Source organism: Prionailurus viverrinus, unplaced genomic scaffold (assembly GCF_022837055.1).
Source record: "Prionailurus viverrinus isolate Anna unplaced genomic scaffold, UM_Priviv_1.0 scaffold_49, whole genome shotgun sequence".
NCBI classification, from domain to species: Eukaryota; Metazoa; Chordata; class Mammalia; order Carnivora; family Felidae; genus Prionailurus; species Prionailurus viverrinus.
Window position 1 is genome coordinate 127839 of NW_025927612.1, and position 26922 is coordinate 154760.

The 26922-nt window shown below is 40.7% G+C and overlaps 2 pseudogenes; one reads left to right on the forward strand and one right to left on the reverse strand.

The window, feature by feature from the left end:
• Positions 1 to 845: 845 nt before the first annotated feature.
• LOC125159378 (60S ribosomal protein L31-like) lies at positions 846 to 17417 on the reverse strand (annotated as a pseudogene).
• A 1151-nt stretch (positions 17418 to 18568) lies between these two features.
• On the forward strand, positions 18569 to 18935 carry LOC125159320 (60S ribosomal protein L31-like; annotated as a pseudogene).
• The last annotated feature ends 7987 nt before the right edge of the window (positions 18936 to 26922 follow it).

Consider the following 26922-nt stretch of genomic DNA (forward strand, 5'->3'; position numbering starts at 1 on the left):
TTCCCTATGATCAGTTGACAGAGGAAGAGAAGACTTGGGCCTGGTTTGCTGATGGTTCTGCACGATATGCAGGCACTACCCAAATGTGGACATCTACAGCACTGCAGCACCTCTCTGGGACATTCCTGAAGGAAGATGGTGAAGATAAATCCTTCCAGTGGGCACAACTTAGGGGCAGCACACCTGGTTGTTCACATTTCTTGGAAGGAGAAATGGCTAGATGTGCGATTATACAACAATTCATGGGCTGTTGCCAATGGTTTGGCTGGATGGTCAAAGACTTGGAAGGAGCATGATTGGAAAATTGGTGGCAGGGAGGTCTGGGTACAAGGTATTGTGAATAGATATCTCTGAATGGGCAAAAGGCATAAAGACATTTATGTCCCATGTGAATGTTCACCAAAGTGTAACTTCAGCAGGGGAGGACTTTAATAATCAAATGGATAGGATGACCTGTTCTGTGGATACTAGTCAGCCTTTTCCTCAGCCACCCCATGTCATCGCCCAGTAGATGATGACCACAAAGTGGCCATGGTGGCAGGGATGGAAGTGATGCATGGGCTCACCAACATGGACTTCTATTCAGCAAGACCAACCTGGCTACAACCACTGCTAAGTGACCAATCTGCCAGCAACTGAGACCAACAACACTTAGCCCCCAGTATGATACCATTTCCAAGACTGGTCAGCATGGAAGCAGGATGATTATGTTGGACTGCCTCCATCTTGGAAGGGGCAACGTTTTTTCTTGCTGGAATAGACACTCTGGATACACATTTTTCCTTCCCTGCATGCAATTATTCTCCCCCTCCCCCAGTTTTATACCTTTATTTGACAATAAGTGATTAATTCCCATCCACATCAACTGTCTGTAGATTTTTGAGAGTGGTGACAGGTACAAAGGTAACCAGTGTATAGAGCTTGTCTGGTGAATCTTCATCTTTGTTACGTTTCATGGACAACCACACATGGATATGGTATGGAACATTCCTTATTCCTTTAGCCCAGACAGCTTTGTTCCCATCTCCTTCATGGCAAATTTCTGGGTCTCTTTGAGTGCCCAGTGGCACGCTTCTTGAAACCTACTCCACGGATGCACTTGTGAATGTTGATGGTGTGTTCTCTGGTCACTATCTCAATAATGGCAGAATGGACCTTATTCTTCTCACCATCCTTCTTTGCAGGAGCCGTTCTGCTGGGCCCAGGTTGGAAAGGAAGTGTATACAATTATTCTGACCAGACTACTATCCATGGACTTACAGGTGCCTTATCCACGATCATGGTATTCCACACAGCATTACTTCTGATCAAAGAACTCCCTTCATAGCAAAAGAAGCACAGCAATGGGCCCATGCTCATGGAATTCATTGGCATCACCATGTTTTCCACCTTCTTGAAGCAACTGACTTGATAGAATGGTAGAATGGCCTTTTTTAAAAAACGCTTATTTATTTTTGAGACAGAGAGAGACAGAGCATGAACGGGGGAGGGTCAGAGAGAGAGGGAGACACAGAATCCAAAACAGGCTCCAGACTCTGAGCTGTCAGCACAGAGCCCGACGCGGGGCTCAAACTCACGGACTGCGAGATCATGACCTGAGCTGAAGTCAGACGCTTAACCAACTGAGCCACCCAGGCGCCCCTAGAATGGCCTTTTGCAGACTCAGTTACATTGCAAGCTAGATGGCAATACCTTATTTCTTTAAAAAATTTTTTCATGTTTATTTTTTCGTTACAGAAAGAGAGACAGAACACTCGCGGGGGGGGGGGGGGTAGAGACAGAGAGAGACACAGAATCCAAAGCAGGCTCCAGGCTCTGAGCTGTCAGCACAGAGCCCGACGCAGGGCTCAAACTCACAAACCATGACATCATGACCTGAGCTGAAGTCAGATGCTTAACCAACTGAGCCACGCAGGTGTCCCAAGATGGCAATACCTTCTAAGACTGGGTCAAGGCTCTGCAGAAGGCTGTATATACTCTGAATCAGTATCCAACATATGACCCTGTTCCTCCCATAGGCAGGGTCCAAGAATCAAAGGGACCCGCTAGAAAAATGTTTGCTTCCTGCTCCCATAACTTTGTGTTCTGCTGGCCTAGAGGCCTTAGTCTCATACGGATGAAGGTTTCCAGCAGAGGACACATTGAATTGGGAGTTAGGACTGCCACCCAGCCACATTGGGCTCCTCATGTCTCTGGGTCACCAGTCAAGGAAGGCAGTTACTGTACTGGCTGGAGTGACTGATCCTGATTATCAAAGACTGTTACTCAACAATGTAGGTAAGGAAGAGTGTGTCTGGATGTCTGGAATACAAGAGATCCCTCACAGTATCTCTTAGTACTACCACGGCCTGTGGTTTAGGTCAATGGAAAACCACAACAACCCAATTCAGGCAGGACTATTAGCGGCCCAGACCTTCCGGTATGAGTTAGTCAAAGAACAATGACCAAATGTTTTTTGGGTTTTGTTTTTGTTTGTTTGTTTGTTTGTTTTTTTGGCACAGAGGAAAGGGAAATGAAAGATGGTAGATATAAATACCGACAACCACGTGACCAGTTGCAGAAATGAGAACTGTAATTGTTATGAGTATTTCTTCTTTGTTATGAGCATGTTTCTATGTAGGGGTGTGTGTGCATGTGTGTGTGTGTGTGTGTGTGTGTGTGCGTGTGCGTCCATATGTGTGTGTGTATACATTCATCAATAGATAGATAGAACAAATATAGTTTTCCTTTCCTCTGTTATCCCCATATCATGTTTCGTAAGATGAATTGATTTTATTTCACAGTATTTACATTAAAAGATATCAAGTAGAAGAAGGAACATCACCCAAGGGCTTGCATCTCTACTGGTAAAAGGGTTAGTGTGTTTTCAGTTGTTTCATGTTATGTTGAAGTACGACTTTGTTATTGTCTTTACTTTGAGATTAGTAATAGTTTAAGGAGATTGTACAGATGTCAATATAAGAAGAGCAGGGCTGTGATGGTCAATTTCACACATCAACTTAGCTAGGCTATGGTGCTCAGTTGTGTAGTCAAACACTGGTCTAGGTATTTTGTAGCTATGATTAACATCTACAATTAGTTGACTTTAAGTAAGGAGATTATACTCCATAGCTTCCTTAATAATGAAAACTAAGGTTTCTTGGGAAGGAAAGAATTCTGACTCAAGACTGTAATATATCAAGTCCTGTGTGAGTTCCAGCCTGCTACACTGCTCTATACATTCCTTTATTTATTTATTTTTATTTTTTTATTTTTTAAATATAATTTATTGTCAAATTGGTTTCCATACAACACCCAGTGCTCATCCCAACAGGCGCCCTCCTCAATGCCCATCACCCACTTTCCCCTCTCCCCCACCCCCCATCAACCCTCAGTTTGTTCTCAGTATTTAAGAGTCTCTTATGGTTTGCCTCCTTCCCTCTCTGTAACTATTCTTCCCCCTCCCCCTCCCCCCTGGTCTTCTGTTAAGTTTCTGAGGATCCACATAGGAGTGAAGACATATGGTATCTGTCTTTCTCTTCCTGACTTATTTCACTTAGCATAACACTCTCCAGTTCCATCCACGTTGCTACAAATGGCCAGATTTCATTCTTTCTCATTGCCAAGTAGTATTCCATTGTATATATAAACCACATCTCCTTTATCCATTCGTCAGTTGATGGACATTTAGGCTCTTTCCATAATTTGGCTATTGTTGAGAGTGCTGCTATAAACATTGGGGTACAAGTGCCCCTGTGCGTCAGAGCTCCTGTATCCCTTGGGTAAGTTCCTAGCAGTGCTATTGCTGGGTCATAGGGTAGATCTATTTTTAATTTGGGGGGGGGGGGACCTCCACCCTGTTGTCCAGAAAGGCTGCACCAGTTGGCATTCCCACCAACAGTGCAAGAGGGTTCCCATTTCTCCACATCCTCTCCAACATCTATAGTCTCCTGATTTGTTCATTTTAGCCACTCTGACCGGCGTGAGGTGGTATCTCAGTGTGGTTTTGATTTTTATTTCCCTGATGAGGAGTAACGTTGAGCATCTTTTCATGTGCCTGTTGGCCATCTGGATGTCTTCTTTAGAGAAGTGTCTATTCATGTCTTCTGCCCATTTCGGCACTGGATTATTTGTTTTTCAGGTGTGGAGTTTGGGGAGCTCTTTATAGATTTTGGATACTAGCCCTTTGTCCGATATGTCATTTGCAAATATCTTTTCACATTCCGTCAGTTGCCTTTTAGTTTTGTTGATTATTTCCTTTGCAGTGCAGAAGCTTTTTATCTTCATGAGGTCCCAATAGTTCATTTTGGCTTTTAATTCCCTTACCTTTGGAAATGTGTCAAGTAAGAAACTGCTGTGGCTGAGGTCAGAGAAGTTTTCTCCTGCTTTCTCCTCTAGGGTTTTGATGGTTTCCTGTCTCACATTCAGGTTCTTCATCCATTTTGAGTTTATTTTTGTGATTGGTGTAACAAAGTGGTTTAGTTTCATTCTTTTGCATGTTTCTGTCCAGTTGTCCCAGCACCATTTGTTAAAGAGACTGTCTTTTTTCCATTGGATATTCTTTCCTGCTTTGTCAAAGATTAGTTGGCCATACATTTGTGGGTCCAATTCTGGAGTCTCTATTCTATTTCTTTGGTCTACGTGTCTGTTTTGGTGCCAATACCGTACTGTCTTGATGATTACAGCTTTGTAGTGGAGGCTAAAGTCTGGGATTGTGATGCCTTCCGCTTTGGTTTTCTTATTCAATATTACTTTGGCTATTCGGGGTCTTTTGTGGTTCCATACAAATTTTAGGATTGCTTGTCCTAGCTTTGAGAAGAATGCTGGTGCAATTTTGATTGGGATTTCATTGAATGTGTAGATAGCTTTGGGTAGTATTGACATTTTAACAATATTTATTCTTCCCATACATGAGCATGGAATGTTTTTCCATTTCTTTGTGTCTTCTTCAATTTCCTTCATAAGCGTTCTATAATTTTCAGCATACAGATGTTTTACATCTTTGGTTAGATTTATTCCTAGGTATTTTACGATTCTTGGTGCAATTGTGAATGGGATTAGTTTCTTCATTTGTCTTTCTGTTGCTTCATTATTGGTGTATAAAGATGCAACTCATTTCTGTACATTGATTTTGTATCTTGCGACTTTGCTGAATTCATGTATTAGCTCTAGCAGACTTTTGGTGGAGTCTGTCGGGTTTTCCATGTATAGTATCATGTCATCTGCAAGAAGTGAAAGCTTGACTTCTTCTTTGCCAATTTTGATGCCTTTGATTTCCTTTTCTTGTCTGATTGCTGATGCTAGAACTTCCAACACTATGTTAAACAACAGCGGTGAGAGTGGACATCCCTGTCGTGTTCCTGATCTCAGGGAAAAAGCTCTCAGTTTTTCCCCATTGAGGATGATGTTAGCTGTGGGATTTTCATAAATGGCTTTTATGATGTTTGAGTATGTTTCTTCTATCCCGACATTCTTGAAGATTTTTATTAAGAAAGTTTGCTGAATTTTGTCAAATGCTTTTTCTGCATTGATTGACAAGATCACATGGTTTTTATCTTTTCTTTTGTTAATGTGATGTATCACGTTCATTGATTTGTGAATGTTGAACCAGCCCTGCATCCCAGGAATGAATCCCACTTGATCATGGTGAATAATTCTCTTTATATGCTGTTGATTTCGATTTGCTAGTATCTTATTGAGAATTTTTGCATCCATATTCATCGGGGACATTGGCCTTTAGTTCTCTTTTTTTACTGGGTCTCTGTCTGGTTTAAGAATCAAAGTAATACTGGCTTCATAGAATGAGTCTGGAAGTTTTCCTTCCCTTTCTATTTTTTGGAATAGCTTGAGAAGGATAGGTATTATCTCTGCTTTAAACGTTTGGTAGAACTCCCCTGGGAATCCATCTGGTCCTGGACTCTTATTTGTTGGGAGATTTTTGATGATTGATTCAATTTCTTTGCTGGTTATGGGTCTGTTCAAGCTTTCTATTTCCTCCTGATTGAGGTTTGGAAGAGTGTGGGTGTTTAGGAATGTGTCCATTTCTTCCAGGTTGTCCAGTTTGTTGGCATGTAATTTTTCATAGTATTCCCTGATAATTGCTTGTATTTCTGAGGGATTGGTTGTAATAATTCCATTTTCTTTGGTGATTTTATCTATTTGGGTCCTCTCCCCTTTCTTTCTGAGAAGCCTGGCTAGAGGTTTATCAGTTTTGTTTATTTTTTCAAAACACCAACTCTTGGTTTCGTTGATCTGCTCTACAGTTTTTTTTAGATTCTATATTGTTTATTTCTGCTCTGATCTTTATTATTTCTCTTCTTCTTCTGGGTTTGGGGTGTCTTTGCTGTTCTGCTTCTATTTCCTTTAGGTGTGCTGGTCGATTTTTTATTTGGGATTTTTCTTGTTTCTTGAGCTAGGCCTGGATTGCAATGTATTTTCCTCTCAGGACTGCCTTCACTGCATCCCAAAGCATTTGGATTGTTGTGTTTTCATATTCGTTTGTTTCCATATATCTTTTAATTTTTTCTCTAATTGTCTGGTTTACCCACTCATTCTTTAGTAGGGTGTTCTTTAACCTCCATGCTTTTGGAGGTTTTCCAGACTTTTTCCTGTGGTTGATTCCAAGTTTCATAGCATTGTGGTCTGAAAGCATGCATGGTATGATTTCAATTCTTGTATACTTATGAAGGGCTGTCTTGTGACGCAGTATGTGATCTATCTTGGAGAATGTTCCATGTGCACTCGAGAAGAAAGTATATTCTGTTGCTTTGGGATGCAGAATTCTAAATATATCTGTCCAATCCATCTGAGCCAATGTATCATTCAGGGCCCTTGTTTCTTTATTAACCATGTTTCTAGATGATCTATCCATTTCTGTAAGTGGAGTGTTAAAGTCCCCTGCAATTACCACATTCTTATCAATAAGGTTGTTTATGTTTGTGATTAATTTTTTATATATTTGGGGGCTCCCATAGTCGGCGCATAGACATTTATAATTGCTAGCTCTTCCTGATGGATAGACCCTGTGATTATTATATAATGCCCTTCTTCATCTCTTGTTCCAGCCATTAATTTAAAGTCTAGTTTGTCTGATATAAGTATGGCTACTCCAGCTTTCTTTTGCCTTCCAGTAGCATGGTAGATAGTTCTCTCTCCCTTCACTTTCAATCTGAAGGTGTCCTCAGGTCTACATTGAGTCTCTTGTAGACAGCAAATAGATGGGTCTTGTTTTTTTAATCCATTCTGATACCCTATGTCTTTTGGTTGGAGCATTTAGTCAATTTATATTCAGTGTTATTATTGAAAGATATGGGTTTAGAGTCATTGTGATGTCTGTAGTTTTCATGCTTGTAGCGATGTCTCTGGTACTTTGTCTCACAGATCCCCCTTAGGGTCTATTGTAGGGCTGGTTTCGTGTTGGCGAATTCCTTCAGTGTTTGTTTGTTTTGGGAAGACCTTTATCTCTCCTTCTATTCTAAATGACAGACTTGCTGGATAAAGGATTCTCGGCTGCATATTTTTTCTGTTCCTCACAATGAAGATCTCCTGCCATTCCTTTCTGGCCTGCCACGTTTCAGTAGAGAGATCGGTCACGAGTCTTATAGGTCTCCCTTTATATGTTAGAGCACGTTTATCTCTAGCTGCTTCAGAATTTTCTCTTTATCCTTGTATTTTGCCATTTTCCCCATGATATTTCGTGCAGAAGATCGATTCAAGTTATGTCTGAAGGGAGTTCTCTGTGCCTCTTGGATTTCAATGCCTTTTTCCTTCCCCAGATCAGGGAAGTTCTCAGCTATGATTTCTTCAAGTGCACCTTCAGCACCTTTCCCTCTCTCTTCCTCCTCTGGGATACCAATTATGCGTATATTATTTCTTTTTAGTGTATTACTTAGTTGTCTAATTTTCCCCTCATACTTCTGGATTTTTTAATCTCTCTTTTTCTCAGTTTCTTCTTTTTCCATAATTTTATGTTCTAGTTCATCTATTCTCTTCTCTGCCTCTTCAATCCAAGCCATGGTTGTCTCCATTTTATTTTGCAGCTCATTAATAGCATTTTTTAGCTCCTCCTGACTGTTTCTTAGTCCCTTGATCTCTGTAGCAATAGATTCTCTGCTGTCCTTTATACTGTTTTCAAGCCCAGCGATTAATTTTATGACTATTATTCTAAATTCACTTTCTGTTATATTGTTTGAATCGTTTTTGATCAGTTCGTCAGCTGCCATTATTTCCTGGAGGTTTTTTGAGGGGAATACTTCTGTTTCGTCATTTTGGATAGTCCCTGGAGTGGTGCGGAACTGCGGGGCACTTGCCCTGTGCTGTCTTGAATAACTTCCATTGGTGAGCGGGGCCGCAGTCAGACCTGATGTCTACCCCCAGCCCACCACTGGGGCCACAGTCAGACTGGTGTGTGCCTTCTCTTTCCCTCTCCCAGGGGCGGGATTCACTGTGGGGTGGCATGGCCCATCTGGGCTACTTGCACACTGCCAGGCTTGTGGTGCTGGGGATCTGGCGTATTAGCTGGGGTGGATCGGCAAGGTGCACAGGGGCGGGAGGGGCAGGCTCAGCTTGCCTTTCCTTCGGAGATCTGCTTCTGGAGGGGCCCTGTGGCACCGGGAGGGAGTCAGACTCGTCGGAGGGATGGATCCGCAGAAGCACAGCCTCGGGTGTTTTCACGGTGCAAGCAAGTTCCCTGGAAGGAACTGCTTCCCTTTGGGATTTTGGCTGGGGGATGGGCGAGGGAGATGGCGCTGGCGAGTGCCTTTATTCCCCGCCAAGCTGAGCTCTGTTGTCCGGGGCTCAACAACTCTCCCTTCCATTGTCTTCCAGCCCTCCGGTTCTCCAAGCAGAGCTGTTAGCTTATAACCTTCCAGATGTTAAGTCCCGCTTGCTGTCAGAACACTCTCCGTCCAGCCCCTCTGCTTTTGCAAGCCAGACTCGGGGGCTCTGCTTGGCTGGCAGGCCACCCCTCTGCCCTGGCTCCCTCCCGCCAGTCCGTGTAGCCTGCACCGCCTCCCCACCCTTCCTAACCTCTTCTGTGGGCCTCTCGTCTGCGCTTGGCTCTGGAGACTCTGTTTTGCTAGTCTTCTAGCGGTTTTCTGGGTTATTTAGGCAGGTGTAGGTGGAATCTAAGTGATCAGCAGGATGCGGTGATCCCAGAGTCCTCCTACGCCGCCATCTTCCAAGCTCGGAATGAAAAATACTTTTAATAAAAATTGTAAATAAAAATCAATTTTTTCTTTCTGTATTCAAGAGAAGGAAAAGAAATGAAAAAAAGAATAAAAAAAAGAAAAAAAGGAAATTATTTGAAAATTTGAAAAAGTGAATACACTAGAGTAAAATAAAAGGATGGAAGTAAAATAGAATTTGAAAAAACTTACACAAAAGTAAAAAATACAGTAAAAAATTAAAGAAAAATATTTTTAATAAAAATTGAAAATAAAAATGATTTTTTTCTCTTTCTGTATTAAAGAAAAATAAAAAAAGTGAAAAAGAGGGAAAAAAAAGAAAGAAAATTGAATAGATGGACCTGCGAATGGATTGAAATATGACTGAAATTATTTCGTTTTCCCCTAGAAGTCAGACTATGAAGCACTTTATAGTCCATAAACTAAGCAGGTGGTGAGACTTGTGTTCCTGAAGAGCGAGGTTGGCCCACTTGGGTGGGATGTAGTGTAATGGCTCCTTTCTCCACTAGATGGCGCTGCTAGCTTACTGGGGTGGAATGTTGTGGCGCTCGTAGGTGCATATGCACATGCACGAGATCGGTGAAAATGGTGTCACCCAGCTACCCAGTCTCTAGTATCGGAGCTCTGTTCTCCCAATCAGCAATCGCACACCCATCCTCTGTCTTCAGCTTTTGTCCACTCCCCGCTTCTTCACTGTCCGTGACCAAGCCCCAGGCAGTACCTCTCTCCCGAGTTTTGTCTCAGATGTGGCCGTTTTCCCTGTCCCCTTACTTCTGAGGGACTGTGGCTTTGACCCTCTCTGCTCAACTGTGGAGGGTCTCATTGAGCAATGGCCAAATGCTGGCTGCACCCAGGAACGCTTGCGGGACCATGCTGCTGCTGATGCCCAGAGACTGCGGCCGGGCGCCAGCCCACCTGAGAAAAGTTCACGAGATAGTGTAGCAGCAGCGTTTCAGGGATTATGGAAAATCACACACATCTGGCACCAGCCTTCAACCTTAACGACCTTGTTCCAGCACCAGCGAATGTGGCCATTTTCTGGGGTCTTCTGGGACCAGGTGGTTTCAACAATCTCCATCAAATGTCCTTCCAGAAGTGGAACTGCTTTTTTCCGTGTGGCCTGAGAACCTCGCGGACCCCACTCTGTTCCTGGGGATCTGCCCTTCCCACCAGAGCACCACCAGGTATCAAGCTGTGGAGTTGCAGCCTTTGTGCTCCCCTTGTTTACAGTCTTAATGGAACTTAAACACTCTCCTTTCTCCCTTTTTAGGTTAGTCTCTGCGGTTATTTCCAAGTTTCCACTTTCTCTCCATCTGCTTTTGGGGAGGGGTGCTTTTCCTGTATTCTCCTCCCCCATCTCCATCCTCTCTCTGCCCGCAAAAGCACCTCCCTTGCCATGGCTTCTTTCTCCCCAAGTTCACCTCTCTGTGCTACGTACCTTCTGAATTCTGTGGTTCAGGTTATGCAGACTGTTGTGTTAATCCTCAGATCAGTTTTCTAGGCATGCAGGATGGTTAAGTGTTGGTCTGGCTCTATTTCATGTACTGGAAACACAAAAAAAACCTTCCATGCTGTTCCACCATCTTGATTCCCTCCCCTCTTGTAGTCTTTCTTTATGGAAGCTGGTAACACTTAAAACAAGTACCAAGAACTGAACTCCACCTAGTTTTGCTGTATTCTTCTGGTTAAATAAGCCAGTAAAAGATTAATTTCCATCATCTTTCCTTTGAGAGGTCTTCCTGAAAGCTACTATAGTAAAAGGTAGTGGAAAAATTAAATTTAAGTAAAACTCACTTGGGCAAATAAAACATCTTGTTACAACTGAGAAGAAAGGTAGAACATTTCATATTCCTATATATTAGAAACACAGAAGTGTTTTCTACAATGTATATAATCATTTATTTAATAAGGTGTTTATCATTGTTGAATCACCGCATACAAGCAAAAGGAGAAAGAAAATCATGATTTTAACAGGAACAAAATAGAATATCATTGTAATTCAATTTACAGTTGTTCTAACCTGAAAATTAAAGTCTTTTAATTTTATTTTTTAAAGTTTTTATTTATATTCCAGATAGTTAACATACAATGTAATATTAGTTTCAAGTGTACAATATAGTGATTCAACACTTCCATACAACACATGGTGTGCATCAAAAATGCACTTCTTATTCCCCATTTCCTATTTCACCCATCTCCCCCCCACATCCCCTCTGATAAACATCAGTATGTTCTCCATAGTCAACAGTCTGTGTCTTGGTTTGCCTCACTCTTTTTCCCTGCTACGATTGTTTGTTTTGTTTCTTAAATTCCAAATATGAGTGAAATCATATGATTTTTTTCTTTCTCTGATTTATTTCACTTAGCATAATACACTTTAGTTCCATCCATGTTGTTGCAAATTACAGCATTTCATTCTGTTTTACCTCTGAATAATATTCCATTGTATATATGTACCACATCTTGTTTATCCATTCATCAGTCAACAGACATTTGGGCTCACTCCATAGTTTGACTATTGTAGATAGTGCTGCTATAAACATTGGGGTGAGTTGTCCCTTCACATCAACATTTTTGTATCCTTTGTATAAATACCTAGTAGTGCAATTTCTGGGTCATAGGGTAGTTCTATTTTTAATTTTTTGAGGATCCTCCATACTGTTTTCCAAAGTGGCTACACCAGTTTGCATTCCCACCAATAGTGCAAGAGATATTCTTTCTCCAAATCCTTGCCAATATCTGTTGTTTCCTGAGTTGTTAACTTTAGTCATTCTTATAGGTGTAGGTGGTATCTCAAACACTTTGGGATGCAGGAAAAGCAGTCCTAAGAAGAAAGTATATTGCAATTCAGGCCAAGATCAAGAATCAAGAAAGGTCTCCACATACAATTTAAATTTACACCTGAAGGAGCTAGAAAAGGAACAGCAAACAAAACTTAAAGCTATCAGAAGGGAAACAAAGATTAGAGCAAAAAACACAAAAAAAAACAATGTAGAAGAAAAAAAAACACCAGTAGAACAGGTCAATGAAACTAAGATCTATCTACTGAAACTTGGCAGGCCAGAAAAGAATGGCGGGAAATCTTCAATGTGATGAATGGAAAAAATATGCAGCCAGGAATCCTTCACCCAACAAGCCTGTCATTCAGAATAGAAGGAGAGATAAAGGTTTTCCAAAACAAACAAACACTGAAGGAATTCGTCACCACTAAACCAGCCCAAGAGATCTTAATGGGGACTCTGTGAGTGAAATGTTGCAAGGACCACAAAGTACCAGAGACATCGCTACAAGCATGAAAACTACAGACATCACAATGACTCTAAACCCATATCTTTCAATAATAACACTGAATATAAATTGACTAAATGCTCCAACCAAAAGACATAGGGTATCAGAATGGATTAAAAAAACAAGACCCATCTATTTGCTGTCTACAAGAGACTCAATGTAGACCTGAGGACACCTTCAGATTGAAAGTGAAGGGAGAGAGAACTATCTACCATGCTACTGGAAGGCAAAAGAAAGCTGGAGTAGCCATACTTATATCAGACAAACTAGACTTTAAATTAATGGCTGGAACAAGAGATGAAGAAGGGCATTATATAATAATCACAGGGTCTATCCATCAGGAAGAGCTAGCAATTATAAATGTCTATGCGCCGACTATGGGAGCCCCCAAATATATAAAAAATTAATCACAAACATAAACAACCTTATTGATAAGAATGTGGTAATTGCAGGGGACTTTAACACTCCACTTACAGAAATGGATAGATCATCTAGAAACATGGTTAATAAAGAAACAAGGGCCCTGAATGATACATTGGCTCAGATGGATTGGACAGATATATTTAGAATTCTGCATCCCAAAGCAACAGAATATACTTTCTTCTCGAGTGCACATGGAACATTCTCCAAGATAGATCACATACTGCGTCACAAGACAGCCCTTCATAAGTATACAAGAATTGAAATCATACCATGCATGCTTTCAGACCACAATGCTATGAAACTTGGAATCAACCACAGGAAAAAGTCTGGAAAACCTCCAAAAGCATGGAGGTTAAAGAACACCCTACTAAAGAATGAGTGGGTAAACCAGACAATTAGAGAAAAAATTAAAAGATATATGGAAACAAACGAATATGAAAACACAACAATCCAAATGCTTTGGGATGCAGTGAAGGCAGTCCTGAGAGGAAAATACATTGCAATCCAGGCCTAGCTCAAGAAACAAGAAAAATCCCAAATAAAAAATCGACCAGCACACCTAAAGGAAATAGAAGCAGAACAGCAAAGACACCCCAAACCCAGAAGAAGAAGAGAAATAATAAAGATCAGAGCAGAAATAAACAATATAGAATCTAAAAAAAACTGTAGAGCAGATCAACGAAACCAAGAGTTGGTGTTTTGAAAAAATAAACAAAACTGATAAACCTCTAGCCAGGCTTCTCAGAAAGAAAGGGGAGAGGACCCAAATAGATAAAATCACCAAAGAAAATGGAATTATTACAACCAATCCCTCAGAAATACAAGCAATTATCAGGGAATACTATGAAAAATTACATGCCAACAAACTGGACAACCTGGAAGAAATGGACACATTCCTAAACACCCACACTCTTCCAAACCTCAATCAGGAGGAAATAGAAAGCTTGAACAGACCCATAACCAGCAAAGAAATTGAATCAATCATCAAAAATCTCCCAACAAATAAGAGTCCAGGACCAGATGGATTCCCAGGGGAGTTCTACCAAACGTTTAAAGCAGAGATAATACCTATCCTTCTCAAGCTATTCCAAAAAATAGAAAGGGAAGGAAAACTTCCAGACTCATTCTATGAAGCCAGTATTACTTTGATTCTTAAACCAGACAGAGACCCAGTAAAAAAAGAGAACTAAAGGCCAATGTCCCCGATGAATATGGATGCAAAAATTCTCAATAAGATACTAGCAAATCGAAATCAACAGCATATAAAGAGAATTATTCACCATGATCAAGTGGGATTCATTCCTGGGATGCAGGGCTGGTTCAACATTCACAAATCAATGAACGTGATACATCACATTAACAAAAGAAAAGATAAAAACCATGTGATCTTGTCAATCAATGCAGAAAAAGCATTTGACAAAATTCAGCAAACTTTCTTAATAAAAATCTTCAAGAATGTCGGGATAGAAGAAACATACTCAAACATCATAAAAGCCATTTATGAAAATCCCACAGCTAACATCATCCTCAATGGGGAAAAACTGAGAGCTTTTTCCCTGAGATCAGGAACACGACAGGGATGTCCACTCTCACCGCTGTTGTTTAACATAGTGTTGGAAGTTCTAGCATCAGCAATCAGACAAGAAAAGGAAATCAAAGGCATCAAAATTGGCAAAGAAGAAGTCAAGCTTTCACTTCTTGCAGATGACATGATACTATACATGGAAAACCCGACAGACTCCACCAAAAGTCTGCTAGAGCTAATACATGAATTCAGCAAAGTCGCAAGATACAAAATCAATGTACAGAAATGAGTTGCATCTTTATACACCAATAATGAAGCAACAGAAAGACAAATGAAGAAACTAATCCCATTCACAATTGCACCAAGAATCGTAAAATACCTAGGAATAAATCTAACCAAAGATGTAAAACATCTGTATGCTGAAAATTATAGAACGCTTATGAAGGAAATTGAAGAAGACACAAAGAAATGGAAAAACATTCCATGCTCATGTATGGGAAGAATAAATATTGTTAAAATGTCAATACTACCCAAAGCTATCTACACATTCAATGAAATCCCAATCAAAATTGCACCAGCATTCTTCTCAAAGCTAGGACAAGCAATCCTAAAATTTGTATGGAACCACAAAAGACCCCGAATAGCCAAAGTAATATTGAATAAGAAAACCAAAGCGGAAGGCATCACAATCCCAGACTTTAGCCTCCACTACAAAGCTGTAATCATCAAGACAGTACGGTATTGGCACCAAAACAGACACGTAGACCAAAGAAATAGAATAGAGACTCCAGAATTGGACCCACAAATGTATGGCCAACTAATCTTTGACAAAGCAGGAAAGAATATCCAATGGAAAAAAGACAGTCTCTTTAACAAATGGTGCTGGGACAACTGGACAGAAACATGCAAAAGAATGAAACTAAACCACTTTGTTACACCAATCACAAAAATAAACTCAAAATGGATGAAGAACCTGAATGTGAGACAGGAAACCATCAAAACCCTAGAGGAGAAAGCAGGAGAAAACTTCTCTGACCTCAGCCACAGCAGTTTCTTACTTGACACATTTCCAAAGGTAAGGGAATTAAAAGCCAAAATGAACTATTGGGACCTCATGAAGATAAAAAGCTTCTGCACTGCAAAGGAAATAATCAACAAAACTAAAAGGCAACTGACGGAATGTGAAAAGATATTTGCAAATGACATATCGGACAAAGGGCTAGTATCCAAAATCTATAAAGAGCTCCCCAAACTCCACACCTGAAAAACAAATAATCCAGTGCCGAAATGGGCAGAAGACATGAATAGACACTTCTCTAAAGAAGACATCCAGATGGCCAACAGGCACATGAAAAGATGCTCAACGTTACTCCTCATCAGGGAAATAAAAATCAAAACCACACTGAGATACCACCTCACGCCGGTCAGAGTGGCTAAAATGAACAAATCAGGAGACTATAGATGTTGGAGAGGATGTGGAGAAATGGGAACCCTCTTGCACTGTTGGTGGGAATGCCAACTGGTGCAGCCTTTCTGGACAACAGGGTGGAGGTCCCCCCCCCCCCAAATTAAAAATAGATCTACCCTATGACCCAGCAATAGCACTGCTAGGAACTTACCCAAGGGATACAGGAGCTCTGACGCACAGGGGCACTTGTACCCCAATGTTTATAGCAGCACTCTCAACAATAGCCAAATTATGGAAAGAGCCTAAATGTCCATCAACTGACGAATGGATAAAGGAGATGTGGTTTATATATACAATGGAATACTACTTGGCAATGAGAAAGAATGAAATCTGGCCATTTGTAGCAACGTGGATGGAACTGGAGAGTGTTATGCTAAGTGAAATAAGTCAGGAAGAGAAAGACAGATACCATATGTCTTCACTCCTATGTGGATCCTCAGAAACTTAACAGAAGACCAGGGGGGAGGGGGAGGGGGAAGAATAGTTACAGAGAGGGAAGGAGGCAAACCATAAGAGACTCTTAAATACTGAGAACAAACTGAGGGTTGATGGGGGGTGGGGGAGAGGGGAAAGTGGGTGATGGGCATTGAGGAGGGCGCCTGTTGGGATGAGCACTGGGTGTTGTATGGAAACCAATTTGACAATAAATTATATTTAAAAAATAAAAAAATAAAAATAAATAAATAAAGGAATGTATAGAGCAGTGTAGCAGGCTGGAACTCACACAGGACTTGATATATTACAGTCTTGAGTCAGAATTCTTTCCTTCCCAAGAAACCTTAGTTTTCATTATTAAGGAAGCTATGGAGTATAATCTCCTTACTTAAAGTCAACTAATTGTAGATGTTAATCATAGCTACAAAATACCTAGACCAGTGTTTGACTACACAACTGAGCACCATAGCCTAGCTAAGTTGATGTGTGAAATTGACCATCACAGCCCTGCTCTTCTTATATTGACATCTGTACAATCTCCTTAAACTATTACTAATCTCAAAGTAAAGACAATAACAAAGTCGTACTTCAACATAACATGAAACAACTGAAAACACACTAACCCTTTTACCAGTAGAGATGCAAGCCCTTGGGTGATGTTCCTTCTTCTACTTGATATCTTTTAATGTAAATACTGTGAAATAAAATCAATTCATCTTACGAAACATGATATGGGGATAACAGAGGAAAGGAAAACTATATTTGTTCTATCTATCTATTGATGAATGTATACACACACACATATGGACGCACACGCACACACACACACACACACACACACACATGCACACACACCCCTACATAGAAACATGCTCATAACAAAGAAGAAATACTCATAACAATTACAGTTCTCATTTCTGCAACTGGTCACGTGGTTGTCGGTATTTATATCTACCATCTTTCATTTCCCTTTCCTCTGTGCCAAAAAAACAAACAAACAAACAAACAAAAACAAAACCCAAAAAACATTTGGTCATTGTTCTTTGACTAACTCATACCGGAAGGTCTGGGCCGCTAATAGTCCTGCCTGAATTGGGTTGTTGTGGTTTTCCATTGACCTAAACCACAGGCCGTGGTAGTACTAAGAGATACTGTGAGGGATCTCTTGTATTCCAGACATCCAGACACACTCTTCCTTACCTACATTGTTGAGTAACAGTCTTTGATAATCAGGATCAGTCACTCCAGCCAGTACAGTAACTGCCTTCCTTGACTGGTGACCCAGAGACATGAGGAGCCCAATGTGGCTGGGTGGCAGTCCTAACTCCCAATTCAATGTGTCCTCTGCTGGAAACCTTCATCCGTATGAGACTAAGGCCTCTAGGCCAGCAGAACACAAAGTTATGGGAGCAGGAAGCAAACATTTTTCTAGCGGGTCCCTTTGATTCTTGGACCCTGCCTATGGGAGGAACAGGGTCATATGTTGGATACTGATTCAGAGTATATACAGCCTTCTGCAGAGCCTTGACCCAGTCTTAGAAGGTATTGCCATCTTGGGACACCTGCGTGGCTCAGTTGGTTAAGCATCTGACTTCAGCTCAGGTCATGATGTCATGGTTTGTGAGTTTGAGCCCTGCGTCGGGCTCTGTGCTGACAGCTCAGAGCCTGGAGCCTGCTTTGGATTCTGTGTCTCTCTCTGTCTCTACCCCCCCCCCCCCCGCGAGTGTTCTGTCTCTCTTTCTGTAACGAAAAAATAAACATGAAAAAATTTTTTAAAGAAATAAGGTATTGCCATCTAGCTTGCAATGTAACTGAGTCTGCAAAAGGCCATTCTAGGGGCGCCTGGGTGGCTCAGTTGGTTAAGCGTCTGACTTCAGCTCAGGTCATGATCTCGCAGTCCGTGAGTTTGAGCCCCGCGTCGGGCTCTGTGCTGACAGCTCAGAGTCTGGAGCCTGTTTTGGATTCTGTGTCTCCCTCTCTCTCTGACCCTCCCCCGTTCATGCTCTGTCTCTCTCTGTCTCAAAAATAAATAAGCGTTTTTTAAAAAAGGCCATTCTACCATTCTATCAAGTCAGTTGCTTCAAGAAGGTGGAAAACATGGTGATGCCAATGAATTCCATGAGCATGGGCCCATTGCTGTGCTTCTTTTGCTATGAAGGGAGTTCTTTGATCAGAAGTAATGCTGTGTGGAATACCATGATCGTGGATAAGGCACCTGTAAGTCCATGGATAGTAGTCTGGTCAGAATAATTGTATACACTTCCTTTCCAACCTGGGCCCAGCAGAACGGCTCCTGCAAAGAAGGATGGTGAGAAGAATAAGGTCCATTCTGCCATTATTGAGATAGTGACCAGAGAACACACCATCAACATTCACAAGTGCATCCGTGGAGTAGGTTTCAAGAAGCGTGCCACTGGGCACTCAAAGAGACCCAGAAATTTGCCATGAAGGAGATGGGAACAAAGCTGTCTGGGCTAAAGGAATAAGGAATGTTCCATACCATATCCATGTGTGGTTGTCCATGAAACGTAACAAAGATGAAGATTCACCAGACAAGCTCTATACACTGGTTACCTTTGTACCTGTCACCACTCTCAAAAATCTACAGACAGTTGATGTGGATGGGAATTAATCACTTATTGTCAAATAAAGGTATAAAACTGGGGGAGGGGGAGAATAATTGCATGCAGGGAAGGAAAAATGTGTATCCAGAGTGTCTATTCCAGCAAGAAAAAACGTTGCCCCTTCCAAGATGGAGGCAGTCCAACATAATCATCCTGCTTCCATGCTGACCAGTCTTGGAAATGGTATCATACTGGGGGCTAAGTGTTGTTGGTCTCAGTTGCTGGCAGATTGGTCACTTAGCAGTGGTTGTAGCCAGGTTGGTCTTGCTGAATAGAAGTCCATGTTGGTGAGCCCATGCATCACTTCCATCCCTGCCACCATGGCCACTTTGTGGTCATCATCTACTGGGCGATGACATGGGGTGGCTGAGGAAAAGGCTGACTAGTATCCACAGAACAGGTCATCCTATCCATTTGATTATTAAAGTCCTCCCCTGCTGAAGTTACACTTTGGTGAACATTCACATGGGACATAAATGTCTTTATGCCTTTTGCCCATTCAGAGATATCTATTCACAATACCTTGTACCCAGACCTCCCTGCCACCAATTTTCCAATCATGCTCCTTCCAAGTCTTTGACCATCCAGCCAAACCATTGGCAACAGCCCATGAATTGTTGTATAATCGCACATCTAGCCATTTCTCCTTCCAAGAAATGTGAACAACCAGGTGTGCTGCCCCTAAGTTGTGCCCACTGGAAGGATTTATCTTCACCATCTTCCTTCAGGAATGTCCCAGAGAGGTGCTGCAGTGCTGTAGATGTCCACATTTGGGTAGTGCCTGCATATCGTGCAGAACCATCAGCAAACCAGGCCCAAGTCTTCTCTTCCTCTGTCAACTGATCATAGGGAACTCATAAGGCCATAGGTGCAGGCTTGGAGAGAGGAGCGGTGTAGCAGGAGTGGGGTCCAGGGGCATTATGGCCACTTTTTCACTTTTCGCTTCTTTGTGCCTTCAGGGCCTGCTCAAGCGTGGTTACATATATACCACTTCCATTTGATGATGTCCATGCCCAACTTTATGGCTTGGTGAGTCAGATAACACCCAATTTATGATGGGCAGCTGAGGTCACATGATAATATAGTGGCCCATGTTCAAGCATCCAGTCTCTCCTAAAGCCCAGAAGGAAATCAAAAGCTGTTTTGCAAAAGGAGAGTAGTTATCTGCAGAGGATAGCAGGGCTTTGCTCCAAAATCTAAGGTCCTGTGCTGTGATTCACCTAAAGGAGCCTGCCAAAGGTTCCAACTCCAAACACCATCCCTATCTGCCACTGACACTTCAAACATCCATTGGGGCTGCTGAATCATGTGGCCCAAGTGACAAAGCGTGCACATCATCTTAGGTCTGCTGCAGAGCCTTCTCTTAATCTGGGTCCCACTCAAAATTAGCAGGTTTTTAGAACACTTGGTAAATGGGTTGAAATAATACACCCCAAGGAGGAATACATTGCCTCCAAACTCCAAAAAGACTCACTAGGGGTTGTGCCTCTTTTCCTGGCCGTAGGAAGGGACAGATGCAACAACTTATCCTTCACCTTAGAAGGGATATCTCAACATGCCTGATACCACTAGACCTATTGGAATTTCACTTAGGTGGAAGGATCCTGAATTTTTGTCAGATTTATTTCCTACCCTCTGACACGCAACTGTCTTACCAGTCAGTCTAGAGTAGTTGCTGCTTCTTGCTTACCAGGTCCAATCAGGATAATGTCATCAATGTAATGAACCAATGTGATGCCTTGTGTAAAGAAAAAGTGGTCAAGGTTCCCGTGGGTTAAATTATGATTTAGGCCTGGAGAACTGATATACTCCTGGGGTAGGACAATGAAGGAGTAATGTTGGCAAATGGTTTCTAGTGGTATTTACTAATAGTATCAAAGAAAAAGCATTTTCCAGATGTTTTGGGTCTAATTGTGACTTCTAAAAAGGTGTTGATGTCTTAACCTCCAGTACCTGTGAATGTGACTCTACTTGGCAAAAGGGACTTTTGCAGATGATTAAGTTAAGGTCCTTAGGGTGGGCTCTAATCCCATATCCCAATTTGGATGCAGATCCAGACAAGTAAAGAGGGCTAGCAATATGAAAACACAGCGGGAAGATGGCCATCTGGAAGCCAAGGAATGCCCGAAGCTACCAGAAGCTAGGAGAGAGTCATGGAACAGATTTTCCCTCACAGTCTTCAGAAAGAACCAATCCTACCAACAGCTTGATCTTAGATTTCTGGACTCCAGAACTATGTGACAATAAATTTATCTTACTGAAACCACCCAGTTTGTGGTACAGTGTTATAGCAGTCCCAAGAAATTAATATAATGGATCAATATCCGCATACAAAGAACCAGGGGATATGTTCGAGCTATGTAACCACATCCGCAACAGTAGCTGTAATTAGTAAACTTTACAATAATCCGCTGCCATCCTCCCAGATCCATTGTTTCCTGCACGGGCCAAATAGTTGAGTTGAAAGGGGCTGTGGTGGGAATCACCACCCCTTCATCTTTCAAGTCCTTGATAGTGGCATTAATCTCTACAATCCCTCCATGGAAGTAGTGTTTCTTTTAGCAATATTCCTAGGTAGAGGCAATTCTGGTGGCTTCCCCTTGGCCTTTCCCACTGTAGTACCTCTCACTCCACAGGTCAGGGAGCGAATGTGGGGGTTCCACCAGTTGCTTTGTATGTCTACTCAAATTATGCATTCCAGGACTGTGGAAATAACCACAGGATGAGTTTGAGGAACCACTGTGACCACTGCAAGATGGACCTACACTAAAGCTCCATTGATCGCCTGACCTCACTAAGCCCCTACTCTGACTGTTGATACTGTCCTTTGATGCACAAAAGTTTTTAACTTTCATGAAGTCAAATTTGTCTATTTTTTAGTTCTGTTGCCTGTGATTTTGGTGTCACATTAAAAAAAATCACTGCAAAATCTCATTTCATGAAGCTTTGCCCTATTTTTCTTCTAGGACTTTCATGATTTGTATATTATGTTTAGGTTTTTTTTTTAAATCCATTTTGAGTTAATTTTTGTATGTAGTGTTAGGCAAGCGTCAAACTTCATTCTTTTGCACGTGGATATCCAGTTTTATCCACAACATTTTTAAAAAGACTGACCTTTCTGCATTGAATGGTCTTGGAACCCTTTTCAAAAATCATTTGATCATGCATGAGAGGGTTTGTTTCTGAGCTCTTTGTTCTAATCCATTGTTTCATACATGTGTCTATGCCAGTACCAAACTGTTTTGATTACTGTAGCTTTGTACTAAGTTTTGAAATCAGGTAGTATGAGTCCTCAAGCTTTGTCTTCTTTTTTAAGATTGTTTTAGCCATCCAGGGTCCCTTGACATTCCATCAGAATTTTAGGATGGATATTTCTGTTTCTGCAATATCATCATTGGGATTTTGATCAGGATTGTATCAAATGTGTAGATTGTTTTGGGTGGTATTGCCATCCTAATAATATTAAGCATTCCAATCCATGAACATGGAATGTCTTTCCATTTATTTATATCTTCTTTAATTTCTTTTAGCAATATTCTGTAGCTTTCATTATACAGGTCTTTCACTTCCTTGGTTAACTTACTGCCTAAGTATTTTATTCTTTTTGATGCTATTGTAAATTATTTTTTCCCTTAATTTCCTCTTTAGATTGTTCTTTGTTAGTGCGTAAGCATGCAATTTATTTTCTTTGCATGTTGATTTTATATCATGCTACTTTGTTGAATTCATTTATTACTTCTAACAGGGGTTTTTTGGTGTGGAATATTTTGGATTTTGTACTTCTAAGATCATATCATCTGCAAATAGAGATAATTTTACTTTTTCCTTGCCATTTAGGATGTCTTTAATTTCTGTTTCTTGTCTAATTGCTCTAACTAGATCTTCCAATATTCTGTTCAATAGAAATGACAAGAACAGAAATCCTTTCCTTGCTCCTGGCATTAAATGAAAAACTTTCAGTCTTTTGCCACTGACTGCACTGTGAATTTTTCGAATATGCTTTTTTTTTTATTATGCTGAGGTAATTTCATTCTATTCCCAGTTTGTTGCATGTCTTTATTGTGAAAGGGTGTTGAATTTAGTCAAATGCTTTTTTTTTTTTTTTTTGCATCAATTGAGGTGAATGTCTATGTGTGTGTTGGGGGAGGGTGTTTCCTCTTCATTCTCTTGATGTGGTGTATTACATTGATCAATATTTTCATATGTTGAACCATCTTTGCTTTCCAAGAATAAATTCTACTTGGTCATGGTTTACAACCTTTTTCAACATGTTGAATTCAGTTAGCTAGTATTTTATTGAGAATTTTTGCTTCCGTGTTCATAAGGTCTATATTTCTCCTGTATTTTCTAGTCTGGATTTGGTTTCAGGGCATACTGACCTCATGGAATGAGTTAGGAAATACTCTATCCTCTTCAGTGTTTGGAAGAGTTTGAGAAAGAGTAGTGGTTAGTTCTTTAAATGTTTGGTAGAATTTATGAGTGAAGCCATATCAGGTCCAGGGTTTTTCTCTGTTGGGAGGTTTTTCATTATTTACTCAATCCCCTTAGAGGTCTATTCTGATTTTATATTTCTTCATGATTTAGTCTTGGTAAGCTTTGTGTTTCTAAGAATTTGTCCATTTTATCAAGGCTATCCAGTGTGTTGGTGTACTATTATTTATAGCACTCTCTTATAATTATTTTTATTTCTGTAGGATTGATAGTAAGTAATGTCCCCAGTTTCATATCAGATTTTAGTAATTTGAGTCTTCTCTCTTTCTTCGTTCAACTAGCAAAAAGGTTTGTCAATTTTGTTGATATTTCCAAATAACCAACTTTTGGCTTCATTGATTTTCTCTATACATTTTTATTCTTTATTCAAACAATTAACACTTGTTTTTTATTAAATATTTTTAAAAAAATTATTCTTATGGGCAGAATAAATGAGAGAGAGGGAGAGAAAGAGAATCACAAGCAGGCTCTGCGCTGTCAGCACAGAGCCTGATATGAGGCTCAAACTCATGAACCGTGAGATCACGTCCTGAGCCAAAGTCAGACGCTTAACCGACTGAGTTACCCAGGTGTCCTAACTTTTGTCCTTTTTATTCAAAAAAACAACAAACTTTTGGGTTCACTGATTTTCTCTAGTTTTCTATTCTAATTTTTATTTTCTCTGTTCTATTCTGTTTTTTATTATTTAATTAAAAAAAATTTTTTTTTAATTTACACTCAATTCTTTATTCCTTTTTTCCTTCTGCTGACTCTGGGTGTAGTTTTTCTTCTTTCTCTTGTTCCTTAAGTTGAAAAGTTAGGTTGTCGATTTGAGATAATTCTCCTTTTTTAGTGTAAGCATTTATAGCTATACATTTCCAACAGAATTCCCCCATCTTATATGTGCTGTGGCTGCTAAGCACAAATCTTTGGTGTATGCATAAAACAAAGCACATTTTTTATTCTTTTCTTTCTGATAGGTTTAAAAAGAAGATACAGCAAAATGATACATGGTTTTCATTTTGATGTTACCCACATTAGATGGAATACAACAAAGTGATCCTCATGGTAACCACAAAGAAAATAGCTATAGAATACACACACACACACACACACACACACACACACACACACAAGAGAATTGGACAATCCCAAAGAGAGGTGGCAGGTAACACAATGGCTACTTCCCCAACAACAGACCTCTCTCAATGGACAAAAACCATGAAATTATTTGTGTCCCATATGAATGCTCATTAAAGGCTGACATGAATCAGGGAAGATTTTAAGAATCAAGTGGGAGAAAGAATGAAATCTGGCCATTTGCAGCAATGTGGATGGAACTGGAGGGTATTATGCTAAGTGAGATAAGCCAGGCAGAGAAAGACAGATACCATATGTTTTCACTCATACGTGGATCCTGAGAAACTTAGCAGAGGACCATGGGGGAGGGAAAGGGGGAAAAAAGTTACAGAGAGGGAGGGAGGCAAACCATAAGAGACTCTTAAGGACTGAGAACAAACTAAGGGTAGATGGGTGGTGGGGGAGAGGGGAAAGTGGGTGATGGTCAGGGAGGAGGGCACTTGTTGGGATGAGCACTGGGTGTTGTATGGAAACCAACTTGACAATAAATTATATTTAATAAAAAAAAGAATCAAGTGGATAAGATGATCCATTCTGTGGATCTCAGTCAGCCTCTTTATCCTGCCAACCTTTTCATTGTTCAATGGGGTCATCAAAATAGTGGTCATTGTCACAGGATGGAAGATATGCATGGACACAGTAACATAAGGCTCCCCTGGCTATGGGCACTGTTGGATGTTCAATCTGCCAGCATCAGAGGTCAAAACTGAGTCATTAATATGGCACCATCTTCCAGGTGATCAACCTAGTGGCAGGTTGATTACATTGGGACACTTTCAGATTGGAAGGGGCAGTGTTGTTTTTACTGTAATGGACACTTACTCTGGATACAGTTATATCTTCTTTGCCCCCAGTGCTTCTTCAAAAACTACCATCTGAGGATGTAAGGAATGCCTTATCTTCTATCTTTGTATTCCACACAGGATTGCTATAGTGCTTGGATGTTAAGTGAAACACTCATATAGATGTTGCTGTGATGGATTGTGTATGGCTTTAATTAAAGGAGATTACCCTCAAGAATGTGTAAGGCCAAAAAGTAAGGTTTCTGAGGAAGGAAGGAATACTGCCTGACTTTAACATGGAGTTTCTCTGCGTTTCCATACTGCCAGCATGTGCTATATGTTTCTTCCTCATGACTACAACATCAACGCCCATTTCAGTTTCTAGATGGCCAGGCTACCATATGTATTTAAGATTCAAGACTGCATGGTCAATTTTTCCCTGAATTTCTCACTAGCCAGCTTGCCCTACAGATTTCAACTTACCATCTCCCAGAATCATGGGAGCAAATTCATTAAAATAAATCATTGAATAATATGCAGGTGGCCAACAGACACATGAAAAGATGGCCAACATCACTAATCATCAATGAAATGCAAATCAAACCCACAATGAGATACAACCTTACACCTGTCAGAATGGCTAAAATAAAAAATACAAGATGGGGCTCCTGGGTGGCTCAGTCAGTTAAACGTCTGGCTCAGCTCAGGTCATGATCTCGTGGTTCATGAGATCAAGCCCTGTGTCAGGCTCTGCACAGATAGCACAGAGCCTGCTTGGGATTCTCTCTCTCCCTCTCTTCTGCCCCTCCTCCACTCATACTTTCTCTTGCAAAATAAATAAACATTTAAAAAATAAAAATTAAATTAAAAATACAAGAAGTAACAATTGTTGGTGAGGATGTGAAGAGACAAGTGGCATCATGTACTGTTGATGGGAATGCAAACTGGTGAAGCCACTGTGGAAAACAGTATAGAGGTCCCTCAAAAAATTACATGGAGAACCAGTGAATGATCCAGGAGTTATACTTCTGTGTATTTACCTTAAGACAATGAAAACACTAATTCGAAAAGATATGTACACCCCTATGTTCATTGAAACATTATTTACAATAGCCAAGATATGGAAGAACCTAAGTGTCCATTGATAGACAAATAGATAAGAAAGATGTGGAATGTATGCGTGGGCTTGAACACACACACACACAGACACACACACAGTAGAGTATTACACAGCCATAAAAAAGGGTGAGTTTGTGCCATTTGCAACAACATGGATCTATGTGGAGGGTATTATGCTATGTGACCTGAGACTGAGAAAGACAAATATCATATGATTTTGCTCATATGTAGAATCTAAAAAACAAAACAAATGAATAAACAATTTTAAAAAAGCATAATCAGACACATAAATACAGAGAACAAACTAATGGTTGCCAGAGGGGAAGGGGTGAAGAGATGGACAAAATGGATGAAGAGGAATGGGAGATACAGACTTCTAGTTATGGAACCAATAAGTCACAGGAATAAAAGGCACAGCATAGGCAATATAGCAATGATATTGTAATAGCACTGTATGGTGACAGATGGTGGCTGCACTTCTAGT